General features: G+C 39.6%; 1 protein-coding gene across 1 annotated transcript in view; it reads left to right on the top strand.

Moving 5' to 3' along the window:
• Positions 1-26,482, top strand: part of NSMCE2 (NSE2 SUMO ligase component of SMC5/6 complex) — a 187,717-nt gene that overhangs the window by 101,837 nt on the left and 59,398 nt on the right.

Genomic DNA, 26,482 nt, shown 5'->3' with positions numbered 1-26,482 from the left:
ATACAGGACTTATTTAAATTTATCATTCACATAGTTAAGTGAACAGCCCAGTAAGTAACAACCTTATTATTTTATTTAATCTGTCATAGTGCTGGTCTTATTTGCATACATATGCAATGCAAAGCTTCTTTCACATCCCTTTTTTCTGTTTGAAGGTGGGTTTTTCTTTTAAAAATACTCTTTTCTCTGAATTGGTAGGATCTCCAAAAAGGAGATCCTAGGTAAGCTGTTTTCATTTGTTGTTTTAACAAATTGCCCCTATTTCACAACTTAGGATATGTTGCAACCCTAAAGAGACCTTTGCTTTAATCGTAGAACTATATTGCTGGAAAATGCTTACTGTGTGTGTTCTCAGGTTTACTGCTTCTACACACGCACTGTGTAGCTTATTAAAATCTGTCTGGCTTAATTCATGTTGATTGACCAAGTGGTAAAATTGTAAATTATTGCGCTCGAGCTGTCAGAGAAGTGAGGAAGTTAGCAGTTCTAATGTTTATACAAGACAACAAAATTGTGTTTGGTTTTTTTTATTGCACAGTGACTGTAATAGCTATTAAAAAATTATTCTGAGCAGCCATGCTGGGAAAATTCATAGGTCCTAAAATCATATGTATCATTCTCACCCTGTCCCATCATGATTACACTTTAGAATCATATTGTTTCGCTTTCCATCCCTTGACCCCTGTCCCTGTGTCGTTCTCCCACAACACACACATACTTGGATTTCAACATAAACTGATAGCTCAAGTATTGCGGGAATCATAGATTAATGATTTACACACTTGAAAGCTGAGACGCTGGGGGCTTTCATAAAGCAGTGTTTTTCAACTTGCAATCCTGGTCGCTGATCCAAAGCCCATTGAACTCAGTGGAAGGACTCTCCTATTGACTTCTATGGGCTTTGGATCGGTCCCCTAGAAAGACTTATGGAGTGAGAGGATGATGATATTGAATTGTAGGTCTGATCGCTCAAGACTTGTCTGGAGTAGAGATGAATGCTGTGCATTATTTGAAAATTGAGACCCCAAGTTCTCCAGTGGTGTGTGACGTTTGTTTCCCATCCTTATGATTTACAAGATATTGGGCTTCAGAACGATCACTGGTCTATCAGCCTATCTGTGCTCTTGGGACTGAATATAGCAAGACGCAGACCACAACCAGTGTAACCTTCAGTTCCTGCATAATCATCAAATTATTTCTGCCCCGCCATTACGTTGTAATTCCAGATTTCCAGGTGTTAGTTTCTGAATTACAAAGAGCTTGATAATAGAAACTGGATTTGTTTCCCACCCTGTAATTGGCTGTAGATTGCCTGCCTAAATATATTTTATCTATGGCCAAGTGACCAAGTATTAACCAGTAGAATTATTAAACATCACCCAAATTAATCAAGCATAATAGGAATGGCTGGGTTTTTTTTTTTATAGGAGGGGAATATTTTATTGTTGCTGTTGCCTGAAACCCAGCTGATGTTTCTCTTAATAGCTATTAGGATTTTTGTTTTGGTTATTCACTGAAGACAAATTAGGAGGGTGCCAGCAGATGTTGATGTTGGATGGACCAGTGTGCTCTGTACGTGGACTGTTGATCAGTTGTGGCAGTTTGGGAGCAGTCGCACACATGTTGGTTTTGATCCGGTGTTCCATCACGTTTGAGCCTATCACAATGTTTAGAATAATCCGAAAGGTTGAATGGAAAAACATTAGATGAACTTTACAGGCAAACTTGAGTACACTCTAATGATCCTAAATTAAAATAAGCACACTGGAACCTCTCTCTTGCTCGTTCGCTCTCTCTCTGTGTTATCAAAAGGAAAACTAAATGCCTCTTTATGGCTGAGAATATAAGTGTATCAGAGATGGGAAATGCAAGTTATACTCCACAAAGCAACCACAACTCTGCTGCCTTGTGCACCTGTCCATAGCATGCACATATCCATGCCATCTCTTGTTCATGAACACCCTCCCTGAAGTGGACTGTAAAGCTAATATTCCTTCTTGCTTCTGTGTTTCCTTAAGAACCACTTTTGCCATAGAGCCTACAGGACATTGCCAAATGATAATGGTTAGGTAGAGAGCCAGCAGGGATTGTTCATATTCAATTGATATATAGAATTTCTATAATTTAATTGAATAATGATTTGGAACCATCAAACTGTGCACTAGCTAATCGTGTAGCCATGCGATCTTATTGCTGATACTCTTGTCCTTCACCCTCTTTCTCTTCTATTGTTTGTTACCCTCACATGTCACTTGTCTTAACCCCCGCCCCCCCCCAAAAAAACCCCTGAATCTGCAAGCACATGAGTTGAACTCATTGAAACTACTCGTGTGCTTAAAGTTAGGCACATGTCTAGATTTTTGTAGGCTCAGAGGCTAAGAATGTAAACTCTTTGGGGCAGAGACTGTGTTTGCCTATGTGTTTGTACAGTACCTAGCACAATCAGGTCTTGATCCTGATAGGAACCTCTGGGCACAACTGGTCTATAATCAGTAAATATTAATAGTATTCTAAAATGTAAGATTGGACCTATAGAATAGTGTCAGAATCTACCTAAGTGCAGTACCTGTGCACTGGGACCTAAGCCAGTGTGTCTAGAGAAGGAATGAGCACAGGGATGGGAGTCAAGAAGTTCTGAGTTATAATCCCAGCTCTGTTGCTGATTTGGGGCCTAATTCAAAAATCACTGAGGTAAGGGGCAACACTCCCATTGGTTTCAATAGGGCGTTAGATCAGGCCTATTGGGCACCGTGGACATACTAAGTATTGTTGTTAGAATTATTTGAGGGGGTCAACAAGCATGTGAACATGGGGGATCCAGTGGATATAGTGTACTTAGATTTTCAGAAAGCCTTTGCCAAGGTCCCTCACCAAAGGCTCTTAAGCAAAGTAAGCTGTCATGGGATAAGAGGGAAGGTCCTCTAAGGTAGCTAAAAGATTGGAAACAAAGGGTAGGAATAAATAGTCAGTTTTCAGAATAGAGAGAGGTATTTCTTCACACAACGCACATTCAACCTGTGGAACTCTTTGCTAGAGGATGTTGTGAAGGCCAAGACTATAACAGGGATCAAAAAAGAACTAGATAAATTCATTGAGGATAGGTCCATCAATGGCTATTAGCCAGGATGGGCAGGGATGGTGTCCCTAGCCTCTGTTTGCCAGAAGCTGGGAATGAGCAACAGGGAATGGATCACTTGATGATTACCTGTCTGTTCATTCCCTCTTGGGTACCTGGCATTGGCCACTGTCGGAAGACAGGATACTGGGCTAGATGGACCTTTGGTCTGACCCAGTATGGCCATTCTTATGCTCTTATGTTCTTATGGTTAATTTAGCAACAAATTAGAAGATCTGGTGAATTCTCTCTCGTTCTAAGGTATGATCTGATATTGAATCTGTAGTACAATGTGTAAGTATTCTTTAACATGTACTTGTAATATAAATGACTACAAATGACTTTGCATTTGCAAAAGGGTAGTGTTAAGGTTGTACATGGATCCTGAACTGCAGCTTCACTGCTGATTGCTTAGCCATGCAACTTGATCAACACTTTCAATAAAGCTTTTGGTATGGAATTTCCTGGATTATAAAAAAGAAAGAAAGAAGAAAGCAAGAAAAGTATAAAAAGGAGATAATTTCTGTTGGGTTTTCAAAAACTCCAGAACTATTTGGCTAGGCACCACTGGACCATGAGGTACCATGCACTTCAGAAAATTCTGCAAGAAAGAGACCCTTTCCTGTGAATCTTTGGAGCTTGTCAGATGGGTAAAGTGCAATAAACCCTCCACAGCAGCAGAGGTGATAGGGTGCCTCAAAGCAGGATTCCTTACTGCATCTCTTTCAGACTGCAGGTACTCTCCCTCAACCCCTTGTTCAGCACTGTGCAGCTAAGTTAGGCATGCATGATCAGGTGCACAGTGATGCATTCCTTAGCTGCACGTTGCATAAGCTTAGTGAAGAATGCTGCAAAATATACTGTGAATGAATGACAAGTGATTTTCAAAGATGCCTAAGTCCCTTTTCCAAAATTGACTTAGATTCTTAAGAGAGACAATGGTAGATATGTACCACCTTCTGTTGGTTTAAGGAACAAACTTTTGAGCTACACAGAGCTCTTCCTCAGGTCCCTTAGATTCTTAAGTCACACAATCATGACTTAGTCTCCTAGGTCACCTAGGCACTTTTGAAAAATGCACCTGAAGTTAATTCCAAACCAATTATAACTGGAGCACTGCTAAGCACTTCCATCACTGAAGACTATTTCATCTTTCTACTCTTAGCTGCTTAGGTTGTCGAGCAGTTTAAAAAGAAAATACAATTATTTCTTTTATTATGGCAAAATTACATTTTTTACCATTTCCCCCTCTCAAAAATGGCTGAGTTGTCAGTGTTCAAATGTTTAAAAGAAATCACTTTTGGACACAGATGAATTGTGGAAAATGTAATAAAGTGTGGAAATTTCAGGAGGTTCTAAATGACTGCAAATGGGGTTAGTAAGGAAACTGCTCTACAGCCTTAACTATAGATATGACTCCCACTATAATGCATACAGGTCTCGATTCTTCAAAGTGCTGAGTGAGTGATCTGTCCCTGATTCAGTGAAATACTTAAGCACATGCTTAACTTTAAGCACATGAGTAGACACCTTGAAATAAATGGGATTACGCATGTGCTTGAATGTTTTGCTTGCTTGTGATGAGAGCTCAGCCCCTTGCAGGATTGACCCCAAGGGGACTAAGTCATGGTTACTTTGGAATCATAACTTTGCATTTTGTGTCTCTTGTATGTTGTTAAAATCTCAACTACTGTATAATATTGCACTAAAGTAGCCTTTTCATTTGATGCCAGTGTATATCAAAGGCACCCTCTGGAATGCTATATGAGATTTTACCTGCCTTTAAGGAAGATAAAAATGAAGACCTTATTTAATTGAGAGTGTTAATTTAATGCTGATCGTTCCTAGAAGGGATAATCAGGAGGTACAATCTGTACCTCTGTGACCTATGTTACTCATGTTATTAACTTTTATCGTTCTAAGGTTATTTAGTATCCCATTTAATGTTCAAAAGATGCCAAGTTTCATAGGTTTTTATAGAAGCTGGTAGCATGCACTTTAGAATTCTAGTACTTGTGGCACCTTAGAGACTAACCAATTTATTTGAGCATGAGCTTTCGTGAGCTACAGCTCACTTCATCAGATGCATCCGATGAAGTGAGCTGTAGCTCACGAAAGCTTATGCTCAAATAAATTGGTTAGTCTCTAAGGTGCCACAAGTACTCCTTTTCTTTTTGTGAATACAGACTAACACGGCTGTTACTCTGAAACCTTTAGAATTCTAGCTGCTACATTTCACGCACGCACAAAACAAAAGCAAAACTTCCGTACTCATTTTGTAGAAAACATTAAGACTGAAGTGAATGACAAAATACTGCTGCCAGTGCTGGGGTCTGCCAGCCAATTTAAGGAGTGCATTTGGAAGGATGGGAGAGATAAAATGTTGCTGGTAGGGTAACACATCATTTTTAGATGCACTATTGGTTTTGGCATTCTTTTCTCTGAGCAAAATAAGCAATGGGATATAGTTTGGAATGTAGCAACATAGCATTTGTAATGAACCTCCCTGCCCTCTCCACAGGCAGAAATCTGCTTCGGAAGCTTTGGAAGGAAAGAGTTGATAGCAGAGTTGACATTTTGCTAAGATAGATTCATGGCCAATATAAACAAGGAGGTATTTTCAAAAGATACAGTTTTAATTGTAGCTGTTCAAATAAGGATGCCAAGGAATCAAGTTGTCTGATGTTTTTATTTCCAAATCATGCATTTAGCAGGATTTGTAATTTAGAATTTTTTCTTTTAAATTCAATTTTGGATAGTAAAAAAATGCTATGTAAGGAACTCCCTTTAGATTAATAAAACAGGAAGTAAATGGATTTGCCTCTAATATGATAAGGAAACAAGCACTAACACAATATACTGCAGATTGATAAGTATCATCTAAATAATCCTCACAACACTCTAGTGGGGTAGGTAGATAACTATTATTATCTCAATTTAGCCGATGAGAGACTTGAGGCACATGGGTGAAGCTAGTTGCCCAAAGCCATACAACTCACTGGCTGACCTGGGATTGCATTTTGGCAGTTCTTAACGTCCAGATCTGTGCTTATTTCTCTTCTCTTTAGTCTCAGCCATCTTGGCATTAAAGCAGTTCAAAAAGAAGGTTGCAATCTTCTTAAAAAAATATTTTTATTCTTATAATTATAATGGTGAAAGTATAATTTTAATTAATTACATGGAGACCAATTATGGGAAGTTTCAGCTCAAAAGGTGAAAGTTATAAGTGATTTAAAAAGGGCTTAGAATGGATATTGCTATGACAGTCAGTGCTGAACATGACCTGAGGTTTTGGTCTCAGTAAAATTCCTAGTGGCAGGTCATCATAATATATCAAAGAGAAAAAGAATGGTCTAGTGGTTAGAGAGCTAGCCTGGGACCTGAGACACCCAAGTTCAATTGCTTGCTCTGCCACAGACCTCCTGTATGACTTTGGGTAAGTCATTTAGTCTTTCAGTGCCTCAGTTCCCCATCTGTAAAATGGGGATAATAGTACTTCTTACCTCACAGGGTGGTTGTTGTTAGGGTAAACACATTAAAGATTATGAGATGCTCAGATACTACACTAACGAGGGCCATGGAGGTATCTAAGATAGATGCCTGAATCACAAAATTACCATCATAGTTGGCAATCTCAGCTGAAAGGCCAAAGACAGAATGAACTATGGACTCTGAACTCTCCTGACACCCTCTGAGGTGGTCCTTCCAGGTCACAGCTGAAGTACATTGGCAGGATATCTCAGGAAAACAAGCAGCAGTGAGTTTACTCATACACTACATACTTGGTGGATTAACAGAAAACTTCAGTCTCAAGGTTGTCAGACTGGCACTGAATACATATGAAGAGGAAAAAAAGCATTTGAGTGAGTAGGTGTTTTGTACTGAGAATAAATGGTTCAGCCTTCAGTGTACAGTAAAAATGTCTTATTTATGAATTTCTTGGAAGCTTTTCTGTCCTCTGTTGGCCTTAGCTTTTCTTTAGAAGTTAGGTAACTGCTGGTGGCCATCACAATAAACAATAACAAATAATATTTTTGCTCATCGTTTCAGTCTGTTCCCATATTTCTTGATGACACAGTAATCCATGTAAACAATTCACAGAATTACAAAAAATCACATCATGTCTTATAAATTTCAGATAAGTAATATACATATCAATGATCACTGCAGTTTACATCTAAATTTCTGAAAACTTTAGGAGATTGCAAAGACTGACCATTTGGGTAATATCATGTTTCACATAAAGCACAAGGAACATGTGATTTCTGGTCCTCAAAAGCATGACAAACTACATCAAAAAGATTTTCTGTTCACTCTTGAGGTGTTTGGGTTTTTTTACTCTTTTTCTGGAAAATTAAACATTTTCTTTTTGATTAAATTCTAAGTGGTTGAAGAAAATATTTTGGCCCTTTCTGCCTGATTAGTATAATTTTGTATTCCATTCTCAAAGGCAGAGAGAAGGAGAAATGGGGGTCTTGATGATAGCAGAGGCAGAGAGAGGTTGAGATGCATGGAGGTAAAAAAAAGAGAAAATAGCAGAAGGGAGAGAAAATGAGAGAAGAAGAGAAGTGAGTGACTGATAGAAAGAAATAACCAGTTTAGTATTAATTATTTTGTAGCACTCAGAAGTGTGGTAGAGGCTTCACAGCAAATTTAGAATGATGCATTTCCTACCTAAAGAGCTTACTGTCTAAATTTTAGACACGATGAAATGTACACAGGTGACAAATTGTAAGGAGAGAATGGACCAGAAAAGAATAGGGACACAGTACCTCAGTCATGTTTTATTCAGTTTAGATGTGCATTTCTTAGCAGTTCAAATAAAGGACTAAAGAAATTGATGATGATGGTGGAAAATCAAGAAAACATCCATGCAGCTGTAAAGTTAATGAACTGTATTTTATTTGGCTGCTTGGAAAGATGCCTCTCTTCCCAACGGGGTCTTGGCTTTCTTTTTATCCCTCTTACGGCTGTGTGATCACTTTGACACCTTTATGTTTTGGGCTCTATGCCCCCAATATGGCAAGGGAGTGTGAAGAAGATGCAGGAGCTCCATTGCAGCCAAGCATTTGTGCTGAGCGGGTTGGCGGGTAGTGATCGATTTATTGGGGATCGATTTATCGCGACTCGTCTAGATGCAATAAATCGATCCCCGAACTGCTGCCTGTACTCCACCTTGGCAGGAGGAGTAAGCGGAGTTGATGGGGGAGCCTCCGCGGTCGACTCATCGCCATGAGGACGGCCAGGTAAGTCAAAGTAAGATACTTCAGCTACGCAAATATCTTGGTTCGAACCCCCGCCCTAGTGTAGCCCAGGCCTAAGGCCAAGCAGACCAAACGATGATCCATTAGCATGAGTCAGCAGCACTCCCTGTGGCAATTTCACAGAAACTGAGTTTACTGAAAGGAAAATATTTATATATTTACAGTACATTAAACATATTATCTTCCTTATAGACCACAGTGTATCTTTCAGAACAATTCCAAGCTGTTCAGCCAATGCACATTGGGCCCAATGCTCAGCTAGTGTAAATTGGTGTAGTTCCACTGAAGTCACCAGAATGTCACTGATTTACACCAGGTAAAGATCTGGCCCACTATATTTAGAACACACAGTAAGCTTAATAAACATCCTTTAATTCCTTATGAGAAATAGTTACCCTGCATTTAACACAGATTTTAATATTTCAGTGGTTTCATTTCCCTCTTGAAAGTGTCAGAAATGAGTAAATTATAGTAAAGAATGCGTTCTTTCCAACTTAATATTTTATCAAGGGTGAAATGCATCTAAGATCAGTGAAGTTATTTTTCTTTGCTATAATTTGGTTACTTTTTTTCTCTTAATATATGATTAAATATGTTTCTCCTTCCCCAAATGCACAATCTGAAGCTTTATGGACCTAATCCAAAACACACTTAAGTCAATGGGAGTCTTTCCATTGACTTCATTGGCTTGTGATCAGACCCTATATGCCAAGTTCTGGTACAAAGTGAATTTTTTGACTGATTTAAATCAAACAAGAAACTAGGAAAAGAATTCCCCGTGTGCCAGCATACCATATGCGTGTCAGGCTTCAGGAACAGAAAGAGAGGCTTTTCACTGTGGGAAGACCAATGCCAGCCTGATTGTTTTATCAGACTCAACCCATCAAATAATAATTGCTATAGCTGAAGTCTAATGAATAAAGAACTGTATTAAAAGGCAAAACAAGAATGATTTTCAAGACACAATCTAGGTAATTGTTCAGCAACTCCATTATTACGGTAGGCAAAGTAAACTATCAGCCTACCTTACGGTTTTCTGTAGCGCCCATCGCTACAGTTCTTGCTTATCCCTGCAACTCAGATAAAACCTTCCCCCGCCCACAACAAGCTTTTAGCGTGATATGTTCTATGATGGGGATAGAACATATCATGTAGGATAGCTCAGTGGTTTGAGCATTGGCCTGCTAACCCCCAGATTGTGAGTTCAATCCTTGAGGGGGCCATTTAGGGATCTGGGGCAAAAATTGGGGATTGGTCCTGCTTTGAGCAGGGGGTTGGACTAGATGACCTCCTAAGGTCCCTTTGAACCCTGAGATTCTATGATTCTATATAAGTCCAATACAGCTGGGCTCAGATCCTGCAAACACTGACTGAGTAATGTCATGCATGTGAGTAGTCCTACTGAAGTTACTCACCTTCATAAGTGTAGTATCTGGGCCGTGGTTTATGAAGACATTTTCCAGACCCTGCGCACTCCCTTTACCACTTCCCTCATTTTACCCACCTGCTCCCCACTCTGAATCAGCATCCTTCCTGGTCCTTCTACAGCTGCTTTTCCTTTTCAGATGACCAGGCTGCCTCCTAATCTTCTCTTCAGCTTTCTCTCTGGTAGCTCCTCCTTAGGGAAACCTTATGCCATAGAAGATGGTATTATTGTAGGCAAATACATAATACAGTTGTCTGGGTCTGAATATTTTTTTATTGATTTCACTTGCTTTTTGGTGCAGAATCATTGATGTGACAGTAAGCTAGGCAGGTCTGATTATAACAGGTAGGAAAAGCAACAATCTAGAGGAAAGTAGTAGTTATACAATACTAACAGTATTTTCATGGTGCTGTAAAAAGTACTGTTAGTGGTATGCTGGCTTTACATTTTTGCTAGAGATGGAAAAACTAGTAGCTGAGGGAGTCATGACACCCAGTGTTTCAAACTTCAGTTGTAAATGAAAGAGGAGCTTTTCCATATCATTTATTTGGCTTAATTCTTGTGCCTAATGGCTGCATATATACCATAAACATTGTGAAGGAGCAACCATGGAAACACTTGTTTTGTTGCGTTGCTAAATTTACTCTGGGTTGAATATTAACACAGTGCCTGGCAGTACTTTAAAAGCAAAAATAGCTTAAGCGTGACTCACTATGAGTCATTTACTGCGAGCCCTGCTATATTGCCTAGAGCTTGACATTGAACAAGTTGGCAGCCTGTATTGCTACATTTTTTTTCTAGGAACTCTGAACACATTTCATTCTTTTGAATTCTCTTGTGCAACAATATTAAACACAGAAATGTGTTTGTTTTCCTTTCAAAGTCAAATGAATCAGAAGATGGGGAAACAAAAGAGTATTTTTCTTGGCGATTCTCGAAAAGTTGGATTCTGAGAATTATCCTTTAGCTACAAGAACAAAATGATTGCATGTATGTTAAAAGTTAATATCACTTTGCCCAGGTTATGTGTAACATATACTTTCAACATTTTAATCTCTGTTGAAGGTACTGTCCAAACTATGCTTTTTTTTTTTTTGAGAATATTTTGTTTTGAGACTGAGTAGCTGTGTCGCTTAAAAACCTCTTTTCTTTTGCTGGCAAAGGTTTTATAATGGGAAGTTTGTCAACTCTAAGAGGCTGACAAAACCGTCAACAGTATTCCTATTGGCCTCTGTATTTCATAGGCACACCCTAAGTGGGACAGTTGGTATCTGACAGCAGGAAAGTGAATAGCTTGCTCGCTAACTGTGGGAAAGCCTACAAACGATCAGCTGATGTCAGTCAGATGGATGGGGTGGTGATTGTTGGCTGAAAGCAAAAAAAAACTTTGCTGAGGCAACGATGACACGATATCCTGAAATATACTGGAAAGGCCAAATTCTGCTCTCAGTTACACCAGATTTAGGTGCTTTAAAGGGCATTTCTCATGGAAATGGATAATAAAATGTCGAACTAATGAATAATTTTCACTAAGCAAGTTTTTAAAATCATTACTTTTTTTTTTTTGGTGGGTGGGAATTCCCTCATGGAAAAATCACTTTTTGTCATTGACACATAATCCTTTGCAACTTTTTAAAGTAGACACCAGAAACCATGTTAAAATAGAAATAAAGTCCTATCAGGATACAAAAGTAAGGGCATGTCTACACTACAGACTTAATCGACCTATGTTAGGTGGACTTACAGCCACCACAGCGATTGATGTCCACATTATCCTCCTCCTGTCAGTGGTGTCTGTCATCACCAGGAGCGCTTCCACCCACTGAAAGGGGCAATGTTGGGGGATGAGAGCCAGGGCTCTCAGCTCCATGCAGCTCCCTGCTGGGAGCCCAGCTCCCCTCTGGGCTTTCGGCTCCCTCCACCCAGTTGGGAGTGAGGGCAGCTGCCCTGGCTTCTTGCCTCCTTATTTCCCTTGGGAATGGGGGCAGCTGCCCAGGCTTCTCGACTCCCTGAGTAGGGAGCAGGGAGGTGAGCAGACTCAGGACGCTTGGGAGCGTGGAGCCGGTGGCAACTTTGCTTTAGCTGCCCAGCTTTCAGCCAACAGCTGATGTAGGTATCCCAGTGTCTAAACAGATACTGCATCGCCCTAACTGCACTGACCATGATTTCTGTTGAAAGTATTTACCTTAGAAATCTCTCATAACGAATCAGAAGACGGAGATAGAAAAGGCCTTTAAAACTTAACAGTGACATCATAACCAGTGTCTTGATAAAAATTTGTTGTTATGCAATAGATTTAGCATAAAAATACTACGTTATAAATACTGGCCTCACATAACAGTGCTGGAAAGTCTCAGCAAACTTGCTTAAAACTTATCAGAGAATCAGAGAAATATAGGGCGGGACCTCGAGACTTCATCCCTCTAAAATGAGGCAGGACCAGGTATACCTAGATGACCTCTGACAGGTGTTTGTCCAAGTTGTTCTTAGTAATCTCCAATAATGATGATTCCACAACCTGCCTTGTTAACATATTCCAGGTCTTCATTATCCTTACCTTGTAGTATAACTTTACAAATGGTGGTCCAGTGGATTTACTGAAATCCGTACAAAGCCTGTTGCCAAGGCCATGATTAGCTACAGCAGTCCACAGTATTTCCCTATCTCTAAAATAAGAAACAATTGTGCTGTCTCAAGTAGTGTGGAGTGGGCACTGTTTCTTCTGCAAATGTTAACTAATCAATGGCAAAATGGTGACCACTGAAGTTTTGGTAGTTACTCAAGTTGCATGCCCTTTAACAGCCTTTTCAAAGTTAACGTATATATACTGTACCTCAGCTACAACTCCAGACTCATGCAGAATACAGAAATGTGCTAATTCATATTAAGAATGAGATTGTGGCTTTTAAGACACAGCTATATGGAGGAGGCAGTGCAAAGCCTTGCAGCTCTGAGAGGATCCCCAGAAGGATTGAGCCTTCCTGAAAAATGGTCTCTCCATACACATGATACATTCAGTTGGAGTGAATTGCTTCCACACACAGTAAAGAGTGGGAACAGGGTCAGGGAGTCAGCACACCAGATCACAGGATGAGCAGGGACTCTGGTGTACGCCCCTTGTTCAGAGGCACAAAAAGCTTTGTGTTCACCTCTCTGTCCCTCGGCAGCTAAACACAAGCTACGCAGTCTGGCACTAAATGTGAACCAGTGACAAAGCTTTTCCATAAATACTTAAGGAATACATTGTTGAACATAAACCAGCACTCACAGGTACATGTATATTTTAGCATTACAAATGGAAACCTTTCCCAATCAAAACATTATAAAATCAGTCCCTTCGTTTACTTGACCAGTCTTGAATCCAGATGTGGTTGTCTTTTTTTATAGTATCAACTTGTGAAGGAAAGACAAACACATAAGGCAAAGCAGGAAAGCCACATATACAGTGTTCGAAGTAGTAGTATAAATCAGACCAATGTTTTGCAAAATAAGAACCAATAAAGTCAGGGTTGTGGCACATTGGTGGACTTATGGTACCTTCTTGCTGATTAAAGACTTGAACCTGCAAGCCTTTAATCACACAAGTAGTCCATGTTCATTAGGGTTTGCTTGAAGTCAGTGGTACTGCTTACATGAGCAAAGATTTACTGCATCCAGTAGCTGTAAATTGTTGGAATGAATGTTGATCACTTTCCCTACCTTGAGACACTGAAAATAAGAAGAGAACATGTCTAAATTGCTGGTTCCTGGGTGGTTGCCAGTTTCCTTTTTCTGTTCAGGAGCTAAGCCACCCTGTTACCGTACCAGGTTGCCCTCCTTCTTGTATGCTGGTACCCTCTAACCCTTTTATATTTTTAGTTAGAGGCCTCTTTGTAAGGAAAGACTTGGCAGCGAAATCCATCTGGGACAGATATTTCTCAGAGACCAAAGACTGGTCATAAAAATTAGAGATGGAAAAGACCTTCCATATTGTGAAGTCCTTCCCCTTTGAGAGGAAGAGATTTGCAGCTTTCATATAACTTGATCACAAGAGTATTGGAAAAAATGTGCTATTGAGTACACATTTTAAGCTACTAGATAGAAAGCTTGGGTGTTTTTGGCAAATGAGCTGTGAGAATGCTGCTATTTTGAAAAATGTGTGCTCTCAAGTATAGGTAGCTGATTCTCTACCTGCTGATATTGAGGAAGTTAAAAAGGAGTGAAAAAAAGAGATTTCAAATGGAAGAGCTCTTTCAAGGGTGGAGATTTTCATCCCATAGTTGGGCTTATCTACACTTAAAATGCTGCTGCAGCACAGCTGCGCTGCTGTAGGGCTTCAGTGTAGACGCTGCCTACACTGACAGGAGGTATTCTCCCATCAGCGTAGTAATCCACCTCCCCAAGAGGCAGTAGCTAGGTCAATGGAAGAATTCATCTGTCGACCGAGCGCTATCTACACCTGGAGTTAGGTAGGTAAACTGTGTCTTTCGGGTGTGGATTTTTTCTACCTCTGAGAAATGTAGGTATACCGCTGTAAATTCATAGAGTAGGCCAGGCCTTAGGCACTAATGCCATGGAGAGGTTCCTAAATACAAGGCCTGGCTTTTAAAGAATTGTTATCTATGACTATTGAGTGGACACTTATTTTTAGTACCTAAATATGGACTTAGGAGCCTAAATCTTGGTTCCCATTGTTGAAAATCTTGGCTATAGTGTTGTAATGTCACTCACAGAATAACAGGGTAAGTCCGTAGCTCATTTCTCAGGATTCCAGGGACTGAATGTTTGTTCTAATTACATTTTTCAGTGTTTGAGACAATGTGCTCTTTCCTGTGCTTATATACATTAATTTGTTTCTGTTGCTTCTTGCTGATTTCAAGTTAAGCCTCTGTGTGATACATGAATATAATTAACATTACATCTGATATTGAAAACAGCATCATTACTGTACTTTCAGGTGGAAAATAAGCAGCAAAAATTGACAACTCTTAAGAAACAAAGAACCTGTAAATATGTTAAGATTCTTTGTGATCATGAACAAAGGTCAAAAATAGAAAATGTGATTGATGTAGGATGTTTAAGGGTTATTATGAAATTGCTTAAAGAGAATATTTTAAGGAAAATTAATGATATGTCATCAGTTCATAGAATCATAGAATATCAGGGTTGGAAGGGACCCCAGAAGGTCATTTAGTCCAACCCCCTGCTCGAAGCAGGACCAATTCCCAGTTAAATCATCCCAGCCAGGGCTTTGTCAAGCCTGACCTTAAAAACCTCTAAGGAAGAAGATTCTACCACCTCCCTAGGTAACGCATTCCAGTGTTTCACCACCCTCTTAGTAAAAAAGTTTTTCCTAATATCCAGTCTAAACCTCCCCCACTGCAACTTGAGACCATTACTCCTCGTTCTGTCATCTGCTACCATTGAGAACAGTCTAGAGCCATCCTCTTTGGAACCCCCTTTCAGGTAGTTCAAGCATAGTTCTTTAGTTTAGAAATCTACTACAGTGATTTGAATGTGAATCAGTTGATTTTTATCAGTGGCTAGCAGGTAAACAAGAGATTTATTTCCCAATGGCTTTTTCATATGATGGTGACAAACTCCATTGCACAACAACGGTCACATTCCGAAGTTGCAACCAGGTTCTGAAAGGCTTCATTTCACAATTGCTTAATATGTCATATTGCAGTACAGTGACCTTTTAGTGAAGAAGGGAGAAGATTGCTTTTTAAACTTAAAATTGGATATGTCTCCAGTGTAATGCCTTAGTTTTAGATAACAAAATTCTTGTCTTTGGTTTGGTGTGTCTGGGAACCTTTAGATGATTAAAACTTTTGTTACAAGCATGTCAGGATACCTAAAAATATTAATATTGCTTCAGGAGTGTAAGCCGTAATGTTAACATATTGTCAGTTTATTTAAAAAAATCTGGCAACCTCTTGATTAGACTAGAACTCACCTTGGGAACAGTGTTAGCAATGTATGTTTAAAGGCTGTTATTTGTATCCATTTATTTTGTTTGTCTTTTTTAGCTAACTCCCTTCATGAAATATGAGAAATTTATCTTATGTAGAAATAGGTTTTCTATCTTTTATTTATCTTAGTAGATACTGATCTACTGATGATATGTGTTTACAGTGGCAATACAGAAAAGTAAACTTTGGTAACATCTTGGATGTAGACATTTTTAAAATAAAAACGATATTCTTTCTTAATTTTAAATTTTATATAGCATCTTTCTGGCACAATGTTAGAACAAATTTATACATTGCCCAGGTTATGTGTCAGGATTTCTAGTTTTAATTTAAGCAGAGAACAATTTATCATGTCACATCAATACTATTTTTTAAAAAATAATTAGTTTTAAGAAATAAATACAAATTAAAAAAGAAAATGGTAATATTCCTTCAAAGAGATATCTAATTGCTAGATACTTTCTGTCCATTACAAATCATATCCTAGTCACACTGCCTACTGTACAGTAACTTATTTCCTGGTCAGGGATTTCAGTAATTTGGGAAGCACTGCATGAAGCATTCTGCTTACCTGTATGTGTGCAAAAACAGCTAGGTACTGCTCAGAACAGCCTGTCTGAAAAAATTAATTTAAAGCTACCATATTATAACAGTAGCAAACAATCCTGGGGAAAAAGATGGGGATCTGCAACTGAGAATATTCTGTCACTGACCCTGTAAAGATGAGTTCAAGGCACTAATAAGAGACGTCCCAGTGGAATATCAGAAGGGAGATGTTTTTTTGGTCCCAGCAACTTAGGGCTTTAAAGATGATTGTTATTGCATCCATAACTGATCAGTTATTATGTGGCTAAGACTAAGATTTATCCAATGTCTACTGAGGACCACAGGAGTCTTTCCTCTGAATTCAGTGGGTATTAGATTGGGTCCATTGTGTTCATAGTTAGAGCTGTGTGAATAACTGATTTTTCAGTACTGTGGCAATTCTGAAAAATTGACAAAAAAATTCTGTTTGAGTCAAACTGAAACTGAATATTTTCAGAATTTTGAATGAATTGAAAAATTTGGAAAAATTTTGTTTGTCATTTTTAACTGTTTTTAATAAAAGTGAAAGTGATGAAGGGCGAAAGTAACAAAATGGTGGTGGTCCTGCCAGTACTGCTTTTATACCCAATGGCTTAGTGGTTAGGGCACTCCCCTAGGATTTGGGAGACCCAGGATTAAATCTCTGTTCTGAAGCACAGATTTGAACCTAGGTCTCCCCCATTTCAGGAGAGCACCTTAGCCACTGGGCTCTAAGTTATTCTGTGGTGAGTCTCTCTCCATCTCTGTTGTTAAAACTGGTCCACTTCGTATAAATAATTAAATATTCATGGAGACTTTGGACAGGGCTCGGCGTCAAAGTGTCCACAAAAAGCCAAATTTACAGAGCCATTGTGCTCCCTTGTCTTCTACACTCATTAGAGACTTCCCCCTCTATCGTCGCCATATCCAAAAACTTAATTGCCTGCAACAATGCCACCTAAGCAGCATAAGAGGAATCAAATGGTCTGACATAATCACAAAAAATGAAGTCCTATGTCAGACAGCCGTACTAAGCCTGGAAGCCAGGCTGGTGCCAAGGCAAATGACCTGGGTCAGCCACCTCCTACATATGGATAACAATCGACTGCCTAAGATAATTCTGTACAGTGAATTTTAAAAAGGCAATAGGAAGATTGGCTGTCCCAAACTCCGCTACAAGGATTGCATGAAGCAGCACATATGGTGTGCGGGCTGGTCTTAATGACCTGGGAGGATACGGCCCATGACAAGCGAGCTTGGCACTTTTCTACGAAGGAAGCAGAACGTGCAACAGAAAATTGTTGCACCACCTCGACAAACAGTAGGAGGGAACATAGACACCAGCGTGCCCTGGCACGTTTCCTGAGCCCTACATGTGGAAACTGATTTCCAGTCGGAGTCCTACTTGAATTCAAGTGACAGTCATTATTATTACTATTATACAGTATTATTATTTTAAAATCATCAAAGCAGGGTCTGGAACCAGCATGCTGTGCCCCCACACATACTCCCCTCTAGGCGATGTCCTAACCACCCGGAAAAAAAATCTTTTTTCCATTCAACTGAAACAATTTGCTAAAATCTACTTCTTCAAATGTTTCAGTTGACCTGAATTTGTATTTTGCAATAAAAAAAATGTTTTGGCCAAAATTTTTTACCCAACTCTGCTTATAGGAACACACTCCATTTGGAAAGGGGGTTGCTGCATTCTGTACAAGCTGACGTCTCCAGCGGCATGCAGAGCTGTAGTTTGGTCCCTAGTTGAGAGAAAAGCTTAGTTGCAGAGGGAAGTGGTGCTATGGGTCACCACTGCTATGCCCACATCAGAGGGAAACATTCTGAATTCTTCTACGCTACCAGCTAGACTGTCCTCAGTATAACTGATTATCCCAAAAGAGCATGAAAACACCAAAGCAAGAAACACAGTTATTTAAGACATTCTGGATTTTTCCGCCTGTTCATCGTCATTCTCTGCATCATCATTCTCAGATCATCTGTATGCCATATTGAGCTGTGTGGATGATGCATAGAGAAGGTGTGATTGTGAGCCAGTCTGTTGACGGTTGTGGATATGAGTGTGGGAACGTTCCTCATTAAACATTAGAAGAGTGATCCAGTGACTGAGTAATACAGCCCTCAGAGATGTCTGTCTGGGCCCAGAGAGTGGACCATCCAAACTTGTGATTTGATATTTGGTATTTACTTTACAATGTAATGGAACCAGGGGTGACCTAAATATAAATGGAAAGAATATACAGGTGTTTGTAATGTAAAATATCGTCATTTTAGTTGATACTCTCTATTTTGGCATGTTTTCTCTCTCCTTTTCACTATAACAAAAATATTCATGACATTTGGCTTGTCACAGGCAGTAAGATGAATTCTGGATGTTTAATACTGTTGGGAAAATAAAAACTGGGCATCAGTGTATTTAAATTAACTCTTCGTTGTAATAACTACAAAAATCTCTGTTAAAGCTAATGGAGCGTATTTTTTGTTCTGGGAATTATGGTAAAAGACAGCAGTTTTGATTATACACACTTTTCCAGACAGTTCCAGGAAAGTAGTGTCTTAGATTTAAAGTAATGATACATATCTTTGGGGGGGAACATCATTCAGGTTACACTGTTTTAAAAAAACAGGCACTTACCTAACAAAAAGGCACACTGAATTACTGTAGTTCCTTCTGCTTTGTTCTCAGTCATTTATATTTAAACCAGTAGTATTTTGAGACCCTTGCACTAGTGATTAGTATTATAAATTAATACCTTAATGTCCAGACTCATACAAAACATAGCGCTAGAGTTCAAATTACAAAGAATTTAAATTCACATCGGGTGGAACAAGACCCAGTGCAGGGACCTATTATAGAAATTAGGTGCCATATAAGGCATTTAACACCGGGATTAAGTGGTGCATAGTGTCACAGTTTTAGGGTAACTGCACCTGTATTCCCTCTCTGTGGTCAACCTAGGGCACCCACTTTAGGCTCCCAGCTGTTAGCTGTCACATCTCTTGGGCGACAACCTGTGTCTTTCTCCCCCCAGACCAGGGTTTTAAGGATACCCAGCTCCCCAGACCAGGGTTTAAGGGTACACAGCTCCCTGGATTACATTGCAATATCTCCAGCAAGCCAGACTGCCTAAACAGGCCAGTGCCTGTGCTGTGTTTTCTCTTTGCGGGCTATAACCAGTGTACTGCCTGCAGTGATAAGTTACCACACAGCTCCTTCTAAGCAATCATATTTATTCTTAAGCTAAAAGCAGTACAGAGAAAATATATACAAACAAATAAAAGTTGCTGCATGCCTGCTAAAAAGTTTACCAGCTGTCAGCCATCAGTCTTATGGAGTCCTAGTAGGTCAACCCTTACAACCCTTCTGCAAGGATTGGGCCCCCCTTGAACAGAAGGTTCCATCCATTTGCTGTATCAGAAAGCAAGCCCTGAGTCAGTTTAAGCTAAGGCTATTTATCCAAAAGTACTTTCTTTGTCCATTGATCTCTGGAGACTCTAGTTTGAGCCAGTATAAATGAGCCTCCTCAGGAGGTGATACCTCTTGCAGGGGAGGGGTCACAGCCTGGCTGATTTGCCATAGGGCAGGTCTATAGTTAAAATGCTGCGCTGGTGCAGCTGTGCCTCTGTAGCTCTTCCGTGAAGATGCTACTACACCAACAGAGAACTTCTCCCGTCAGCATAGTCAATCCACCTGTGCGAGAGGCGGTAGCTATGTCAATGGGAGAAGCGCTGTTTTACACTTGCGATTAGGTCAGTATAACTGCATCATTCAAGGGTGTGGATGTTTCACAGCCCTGAGTGACATAGTTATAGCGATGTAAATTTATAGTGTAGACCTGGCCTTAATCACCACCCACCAGAGGACTATGGTAGCTCTCCTCTGTGAAGTAGAACACAATCATATATAAACCATTCATTTAAAACAATGAACCCTTAAAGATATTGTGTGGTTTGCAATATCTGTTACATCACCCTCCTAGAGAGGTTACATACAGGAATACATAAACTTAATAATACATTATGTTCTTTCAAGGATTTTGCAGAAAATTGCCAGATCTGTCACACGTAGATCCTTGTGCAGGCCCTCTGCACGGAGGTATATTTCACCCCTACTGAATAGTAGAATTATTCCAATTGCTATGTTCCATAAGCGGTTAGGCTTGTTTAGACATTGTTTTACCCAACTCTACTCATAGGAACACACTCCGTTTGGAAAGGATCAGCTGACGTCTCCGGAGGCACCCAGAGCTGTGTAGTGAGGTTCCTAGCTGAGAGGAACGCTCAGTTTCAGAGGGAAATGGTGCTATGCATCACCACTGTTATGTCCACAACAAAGGGAAGCAGTCTAAATCCTTCTATGATGCCAGCTAGACTGTCCTCAATGTAAATAATTATCCCAAAATAGCATGAAAACCTGGTTTCAAGTGAAAGTGAAGGCTTAAATCAACCCAGATGCCTGTAAAGCATGACAGCTGGGTTGGAGAAGCAAATGGCTCATTCTTTTTGAAGTGAACATCTTCCAACTCAGTGACTGAACATCCGAGGATAAAATCGTATTTCCCTTTCGGGCCAGTTGTGACCATCAATAGTTGTTCAGGATGTGTGGGCTTAGAATTGAGATTTACTTCAAAAAGGTTTACTGAGAGCTTCCTTGCCCTGTTACTAGAAACATTGCAGTGTTGTGGGTATAGGTTAGCGAGTAAACGCAAAATTTGTTGGTTCTTAGAATGCTTCATTGGAGGTTTGAATTTTTAAATTCAGAAAAAGTTATTTTAAACAAACATCAAAGAAAATTCACTGGAGCTGTACTGTCAGAAAAAGCACTCATGGTAGACACTGTATAAAGGAATCTTAACCTTCAGTGTTAGATTGGATTACAGTGACACTAAATCTGCATTTTTTTGCCCCCCCACCCCCGCAGAAAAAAGGAGAAGAAAAAAGGGTTTGAGTAGAAAAACTTTGCCCAGGTCTACCTGGAAAATCAATTGCAGAGATCAGTCCCGCACAGAGAGGGAATAGAAAATGGCCTAGAGCAACTTTAAGAGATAGCAGGGAGTGCACTAGTGTAGAATGCTTTTTGCCACCCAAGATGCCCATTGGTAGCCTATCTATGCACAACATAGCACAGGTAATGGCTGTCAGGGCATGACACATGCACATTGAATTTAATTTGATCGAAAAGCCATTAAAATAAACAATGATGGGGAAAGGGATTTTATATTAGATATACTCCCAATAGAAAAATAGTTTATGGTATTAAATCAAGAACAAAAGTAGAGAAAACTTATAAAAAAATGTTCTACTGTTTTTAATTACCTTTTCTAAGTGTTTATTTAATGAGTCCTTTGGAACCCTTCTCCCTTGTCCTACACACTATCAGCCAATGCATAAAGACACACTTTCAAAACAGTCTGAGATCCAGCGACCAGCTTTTTTAATTCACCTCCCATTACACAAACTAAGCTGGAAGCATTAAATGGATCCCAGTGTAGGTATTAGAATAGAAAGAGAACAATAACAAGGGGCCACAGCGCACTTCTGGAAGGTCAGCTGGGCTCATGTAAGGCAGCTAGAAATTGTTACACCCCCACAGCCCGTCTATCATCACCAGCCCAGCTGCAGAACTTGGCATGAAGCTGGGATCATATAAAGTTGTACTATTATATATAGATAGATAGAGGGGTGGACATATATACAGATATGCACATTGTAACCTGTACAGTGTATTTTAAAAGTATTAGATAGACATATTAATCAAATTAAAACCTTATAAACAACTACAAACATAACATTTTAAAAGGAAATTATACCATAGCTGAGCTCCCATATTTCCCATTCCTAAATGTCTCTGGGTGGACTCGGAATTAATAGGTATTATATTCCAGTGGAACACATGCCTTCATGCCCTTAATACAATCTAACACTGATAGTTAAGATTCCTTTATACAGTGTCTACCATGAGTGCTTTTTCTGACAGCACTGCTTCAGTGCATTTTCTTTGATGTCTGTTTAAAATAACTTTTTCTAAATTTAAAAATTCAAACCTCCAATGAAGCATTCTAAGAACCAGCAAATTTTGCATTTACTCGCTAACCAAGTCTAGTATCAGTCTCTGGCCGAGGCCACAACCAAATGTACCTGAGGAAGGTACAAGAACTTCAGCATGGACAATTACAGAATAACCTGCTCATAGGAAAAGTTTCTTCCTACCATCCTCATTTAGTGAGCGGCTTATGCTCCGGAGCATGGGGTTTTATTTTCCTATTTGCCTATTCCTGTAAAAGGAATATGTTTGTTGTGTTAACATAATTCTACCATAAGTCTTCTAGTCCTCTTTAAGTCCCTCCTTTGGCTCCTCTTTTCATCTTCCTTCCTTCCAATAATGTTGCCATTCTCGATTGCCTGACAAGTGCCTTCCTGCTTTCTGCCATGGCACTTCTCAGGCATAGGAAAAGCTGCAAAACAAAGTCCATAAAACTACCACCTTATTGTCCTCCATGTCTCTCCTCAAAACTCTGCCGTAATGTCTACAGAGCACTACAATCTAATAATGTCTAGGCAGATAGCGAGTTATGCTTACTGCTCCTGAGTGGCTAAGAATTATATACATTGTATTATTTATGTTACCCTGTCTTTGCGAACACCCCAAAACCAGCCCACCCTAGTTGTTTGACTCATCTACTGCAGGCAAAAAGCGGATATCCACAGATTTGCAGGGCTCTACTCATTTTCTGTGCTTGTAAAACACCTATCACAATGGAGCCCCAGTCTGGTTTGCTTCTAGGTTCTACTGAAATATAACTATAATTGTAATAATACTTTTGGAGACATTTAACAAATATATTAAATATAAAAAGCCGCCTTCGTCTCCAAAACAAATCACATGCAAATATTTTGTGGTCTTAGCTATGGGCAAAAGCTTATATCACATACATCCAACTGAGTTACTTTGGCAGTCTCCTTGTGACAAGAGCTAGCATTTTATTAATGTAATTTAATCAATGAACTGTGTTTAAACCACTGAATTTTATTCAGTCTAAACAACTGAAGACTTTCTCATGACAAATGCTTAATCCTTCAAGATTGCATAACTGGAGGATTTAGGGATTAGTTAGCTTTGAAAATAGGTCAGGAAAAACATCTATATTTGGTTAAAAGCTAATCAGGTGAAGAAATAAGTAAAATAGTATAAAAGCTTTTCAGACAGGCTTTTGCAAATTAGTTTTATGTAATGGTATGAAGAATATTTTCTATTGATATAACAGACACAGGGCCTGATTCTTCTCTCGCTTACACTGGTATAAATTGATAGCAACTGCACTGAAGTCACACTCTTATAAAAATGGTGCAAGTGAGAGGAGAATCAAGAGCACTGTGTGTGTGTGTGTGTGTGTGTACATATGTATTTGTTTCATACCTAGCCAGTGTGATGGGCACTTACATAAACGTTATAATTTTATAAAAACTTCAGAATAACAATTAGGACCACTGTCCTAAAGCTAGAACTCTCCCAAGCCAACTAAAACTAAACTCAAGTTTCCAATCTCCTACTCATCCCTCCTCTCTACCCCTAAAACAACCTGTCTGTCTGTTGTCTAAGGCTATCTGTCTCGCTGCTTATAATGACATATGTTTCCCACACAATCTCAATGCCTGAGTTCACCCCTGCATCTAGACTGTCCCAATTAAATCAGGGTCTGTTCAGTTTATCAGCTATTCTCCACTACTACAGTATCACAGAAAAAGAGAGTCTGTCTCTGTAGGTAACTCATTTAGGGCTTCATAAAGTTATTCCTTAAAGTGCACCTGGAAAAAACCCCACACAACAATAACACTCAGTGCAGATCACAGGTAAAAATGTGTTTCCAGCAGCAAGCAGCCCTTAATAAATGGGCAGACACATTCGGCACCAGTTGAAATTTCTGTGAGATCCACTAAGCATGTTGCAATCTATCCTCAAGGGAGCTATGGATGGATTACAGTGGCTAGGTCCACATCTGATAAAAAAGGGCACAACCTTGTGTTTGAGAGCAGATGATAACAAGTTCTCTTGACCAGGGCAGTTGCCTGAGTATCTGAGCCCAGATTAAGAATCCAACAGGATTCACGACTGACTGAGAACATGAGTAAAGTCAGGCAGCCCCCTCAGCCTGCATGCCAATGTTATCTATTTATTTTCCTTTCCTTCTTTTCTTTTAATGAAAGCTTAGAGCTTGCAGAAGTAGGTGACATTTTTCCAGGAAATCCTCTTTTTTCCATAATATGCAGTGTGTGTCTATGAAGATGATGACAGTGTGAGTATGCTCTACCTTATTTATAGATTTGTATTAAATATTAAATGGTATAGCTCAGTGGTTTGAACATTGGCCCGCTAAACCCAAGGTTGTGAGTTCAATCCTTGAGGGGGCCATTTAGGGATCGGGGCAAAAATTGGGGATTGGTCCTGCTTTGAGCAGGGGGTTGGACTAGATGACCTCCTGAGGTCCCTTCCAACCCTGATATTCTATGATTCTATTCATGTAGATCCTAATCCGGCAGCCCTTACTGAGGCAAAACACTTATTTGTTCTGAGAGAGGACTGTAGAATTTGTCCTATAGATAGTTTTGGAAAATTGTAAAAGTTCCTGGATCCAGGGTTGGCTGAGTTCAACTAACCAATTCATCTCTCAACTTTAATGTTTACCCTTGGAATGCAGCTGGAGTTTTATCTTCTTTCTGAAGAAGAGTTTTCAATAGGTGACAATTTATACTGTAGGCATATCACTTCCAGACAGCTATTCTAATATGGGAACATGCTAACCACTTGCCTGACCTGTGCATTTTGGACTTACCTAACTTAAGAATGAAATGGTGCGTTGGTTTGGGAAAATGAGAATGAGAGACACCACACCAATTAATCATTAACTTTGGTCCAGAAATCAACACCCAAGCCTGATTATAATGATACAAGAACCTTCTGTTCTGTAGCCTCTATTGTGTAGAGCAGACTTCCTCATCACTCTTCATTTGTTTTCCAATCTCATCTTAAAAGCTATTATTTTTCCAGTCTATGATGTTTCAGTTCTCTCCCTCTCTTATTAGGCATATGATTGAATGCTTTAGTTTAATAAATACTATCTGTTGCCGTTCTTATTTAACTATAGAGAATATTGAAAATAGGTTCAGATTCTTCATTGTGGTGAATAAGCACTGGTAGCAGCTGAGAAGGGGTGTGTCAGGGTAGGAAAAGGAAGTTATTTGTAAATCTCCAATCCTAGGCTCAATTCTGCACAGCCCAGATCCTCTGAGTCTGCTCTAAACTATCCTTGTTGCTGACTATCCCCAGGGCCCATTCCAGCAACCACGAATCATTGGAGCGCAATGGTGATCCAACCTAACCCTCCCTGCTCCCACCCGAGCTTCTCATGCTGAGGTCTGGGAAGAGAATTTACCTATACCCAGTGAGATCTTCTGGATGGATCTTCTGTACAAAAGATGCACTGCTAAAAGGAGTGGCATTGAATTACCTCATGTTAGCTAAGTTAACAATAAAAAAGCGCACCAGAGAGTCTTCCTGAATTGAACTCCTTGAAAAAACCTACATAATCATTTGTTTATTTAACTCAGCGTAAGGTACAGTGTTGATAGTTAAACTTTCTTGGGTTCATAAAGCCCCCAATCTTGCTCACAATGCAGTTGATAGGTAATCTCCTTCTGAGCATATCCAGACCCATGGGGCAGTTTGTAGGACATTCTGCTGAGCCCTGTGAGAGTTGATAGGATTTATGTGAAATTACCGGATATTGCTGGAGCACAGAAAGGCTTGTACAGATTTTCATTTTCCTTTCTCCACACAGCTAGCATCCAACTGATTTGTCACAGAGGCAAAGTACCATTCCGGTTTTTAGGTTTTGCTCTGTAATAAAGCCAAACCCAAATATTGAAGTTTGAGGAACTCCAATGGGGAGCTCTAGTGTTCTGTGCTCCAATCTCCATCGCTATATCTTCATTTCCTGGAGTTCATCTGTAAACTGCAGTGCTCTCTAAGAACATTTCACCAGGTTAAGTCTGTGAAGGCCAAGAATGGCAAGGCCAAGAAGAGTCTGTTATAGTCATCCACCAAGCCACCACTGGCTTCATGCAGTTGCATCATAGGTTAGCTCAT

This window comes from Lepidochelys kempii, chromosome 2, assembly GCF_965140285.1.
Source record: "Lepidochelys kempii isolate rLepKem1 chromosome 2, rLepKem1.hap1, whole genome shotgun sequence".
In the NCBI taxonomy this organism is placed as follows: domain Eukaryota; kingdom Metazoa; phylum Chordata; order Testudines; family Cheloniidae; genus Lepidochelys; species Lepidochelys kempii.
Note: the sequence above shows the minus strand (reverse complement) of the source record. Positions and strands in the feature narration are given on the sequence as shown.